Here is a 3757-nt window from a genome sequence, read left to right as displayed (position 1 = left end):
GCTGTTGGGTACGACCATGCCGGTGGGAGGGGGCAGTTGAGGGCGAATAGGCTGGCAGGAGGGACAGTGAGGGGCAACTAGGCTTGCAGGACAGGCAGTTGGGAGAAAACAGGCCAGCAGGGGGGCCGTAAGGGGTGACCAGGCCAGCAGGGAGGAGGCAGTTGGGGGCTACCTGGCCAGCAGCGAGGGGCAGTTAGGGGTGACAAGGACAGCTGGGGGGGGGACAGTTAGAGGTGATCAGGTCAGCAGGGAGGGGGTCAGTTAAGGGCAACCAGGCAGGCAGGCAGGTGAGCGATTAGGAGCCAGTGGTCCAGGATTGTGAGAGGGATGTCCTGGATTGGAGAGGGTGCAAGCTGAACTGAGGGGACCCACCCCCAACAGGAATTTCATGCACCAGGACAATGGTATGTGTGTATAAAGGGAGATTAGTGAGACTGGGAGCAATGGAGGTTTAAGAGGAATTCCTGAATTGTGATAAAAATCCCCAAAGACCTGGGGAAGCCAATTGCTGAAGGGCATCTGGATGCCCCCAGGGAATAGGCATTAAATGTGGCACAGTGAAGAAAGAAACCAAAAGTACGCTTTTAGTTCTGTTTTCTTCTAATCTTCCCTACAAATTTTTTCCTTTAAAAAGTTTTGAATGCTCTTTAAGAGTGAAGTGGAACACATCCAAGATCAAAGAAGGTATATTGACAGGTTGAAGGCAAGAAAGAAGGAAAAGAGATAAAGGGAGGAGCATGCATTTGTTGTTATGCTTTCATTTTGAGGAGTATTGCCTTAGAATATATAAAAGTGTGAAGCTACATGTATGGAAAGTATAACCATAATTACTCATCATAGACTGTCTTAAGACTAACTAACCATAAAGTTAGTCTGAAGAACAGTGAGGAAAAATTTCACTAACAAAAAGATGAGTTATGTGATTGAATATGGACAATTATGTGTTTGACCACAAGATGTGAGGCTCTGCATCCTTGGCCTAGGCAGATTCACTTGAGTACCACAAATAATGTGTCATACTTGTTTTCTGCCATTTCGTTTTACCTCTTTTGGGGAAATTTTGGATTGAATATATGAGTGAGAAAGTTGTGAGTGGGGGAAAAGATATTAGATACTGGTGGCCATGGTGTGTACCAACTGGGATTTGCTTTCTGGATGTCTTAGGAATTCAAGATTACAATAAGCCTGAGCAAAATTTAGCTGAGTTCTTACAGAATTAATATGCAATTTCTGAAAATTACAAAGATTTTCCTTTACTTCTCCAGACTGGGATGGGAGGCCTTCAACCTACCAGCAAGAGGCTTTGAAGCCACTGTATACCATTAGTCGAAGGCCATAATTAGAGGTGGTCTGTGGATTTGGCTTATACAATGAGACTTAAGAAATGATACATTTCAGTGAGGTTGGATCACAGGTCTTCTTATCATCTCTTTCACAAGGTGCCTTATGCTATCTACCAACTAAACTTATACAACCTGTGTCTGTAATTCTGCTACACTTTCACTACTAAAACTGGAAAAGATTCTCTTATGCTTAATGAGAACCATAGAATTTGACTTTAGAGTTAGCAACTCTCTCATTCTATAGATAAACAAACTTAAGCCTGGAGAGGAAAATTAAGTCAACCACTAAAAATATTTTAAAATATTAAGGGTCTACTGTGAGGCAGGCACTGTGATTCAAGGTGAATAATATGGGTTCTGCCCTCCTGGAGAGTGTACACAAGTAGGAAACTCTGACAAGGAGACAGATGATTGGATAATAGCTTGGAAATGGCACCCGTGGAAATTGGCAATAGGTATATGTTTATTTTGTGATATCCTTGTGAGCAGATCCTGAGTTTTATGACTTTTTCTTTGACATTTGTTTCTAACGGGGTATCCTTGGTCTCAATATCTAAGCACAGAGTGTTTGGACAGACTCTAGACAGGCTCAGCAGCTCAGACCCCCTTCTTTGAACAACAATATCCCCACAACCTGTAGAGCACTGGCACATCTTACAAGGACCCATGGTCTCCACTATAGCATGCAAGATGCTAGCAACATGTCTACCCACCACTGCCACCTAATGACTCTTGGGTTTCTGGCCCCAGGCAGAGAAGTGTTGACTTGGTAACCCGAAGGTCCTGTTCCATCTTGGGAGCCTGAGATGCTGTAATTGCCTTTGATGTTAGAAGGCAATATTTGTCTATTGAAGAGCAAGAGACCTAAATGAATCCAAATCAATAAAACTTTGATGAGGTCTTCCACCAAACTAGAAAAAGAAAACACACCCAGAAGACTAAAAAGCAGAGTGTAAATGTAACGAGCTTGGCAAATGGGGAGCATGGCAGGCCAGCAGCTGTGCTGAAGCAGTGGCCATGTATAAATACTTGTTATTTTTTATGGCTGGCTCTTCTCTCTTTAGTCATGTATCTCATTTTTGCTCAAGTTCCAAGAACATGCTTTCACTTGATTCTATTATAAATTACTAGAGGCCCAGTGCACAAAAATTTGCGCACTCAGGGGGTCCCTCAGCCCAGCCTGTGCTCTCTCAAAGTCTGGGACCCCTAGTGGGATGTCCACCTGCTGGCTTAGGCCGGCTCCCCAGGGGGATTGGGCCCAAGCTGGCAGTCAGACATCCCTCTGGCAGCCCGGGAGCCCTCAGGGGATGTCTGCTTGCCAGCAGGGAGCAGGCCTAAGCTGTAGTTGGACATCCTTAGCGCTGCTAAGGAGGCAGGAGAGGCTCCTGCCACCATCTCTGTGCTGGCAGCCATCAGCCTGGCTTGTGGTTGAACAGAGCTCCCCTGTGGGAGCGCACTGACCACCAGGGTGCAGCTCCTGCATTGAGTGTCTGCCCTGGTGGTCAGTATGTGTCATAATGACCAGTCATTCCCAGTCATTCTGCTGTTAGGGTCAATTTGCATATTACCCTTTTATTATATAGGATAGAGACCTGGTGCATGGGTGGGGGCCAGCTGGTTTGCCCTGAAGGGTGTCCCGGATCAGGGTGGAGGTCCTGCTGGGGTGCCTGGCCTGCCTGGGTGAGGGGCTGAGGGCCATTTTCAGGTTGGCCACAGCTTCTTCAGGATCAGGGTCCCCATTGGAGTGCCTGACCAGCCTGGGTGAGGGGCTGATGGCTGTTTGCAGGCAGGCCAAACCCTCCAGAGGGGACCCTCACCCCATGGTGGTGTGGCCAGCCTGGATGAGGGGCTAAGGGCTGTTTTCAGGCTGTCCACAGCCCCTTCAAGGTTGCGGGGTCCCTCTGGGGTGCCTGGCCAGCCTGGGTGAGGGGCTGATGGCCATTTTCAGGCTGTCCATGCCCCCCTCCATCCCCGCGACCCAAGCTCCCAGCCTCTTCTGTTTTTCTTTTTTCTGGGATTTATTTATCTTCTATAATTAAAACTTTGTAGCCTTGAGCAGATCCCAGGCCAGCCAGGGCTGGTGGGAAGCTTGGCTTCCTTCATTGCCCGGGGCAACCCAAGTCTCCTGCTAGCTTCAGCTCTGAGTCCGCCACCATCTTAGTTGGGTTAATTTGCATACTTGCTCCTGATTGGCTGGTGGGCATGGCTTGTGGGTGTAGTGGAGTGGCAGAGTGACAGAGTAATGGTTAATTTGCATCTTTCTCTTTTATTAGTATAGATAATTGATGCTCTTAATGAAATTTTTTTCAGCTGTTATTTATTTCAGTATTGTGAAATGACCAAACATTTTCTTAGTGTATAATTTGGTATTCTTCAACTGTGTGCCAAATTTGTGTATCAGTATTATGTCATCA

The sequence above is a fragment of the Myotis davidii genome, unplaced genomic scaffold, assembly GCF_000327345.1.
Source record: "Myotis davidii unplaced genomic scaffold, ASM32734v1 scaffold1709, whole genome shotgun sequence".
Classification (NCBI taxonomy): Eukaryota; Metazoa; Chordata; class Mammalia; order Chiroptera; family Vespertilionidae; genus Myotis; species Myotis davidii.
This window is presented reverse-complemented; position numbering follows the sequence as displayed.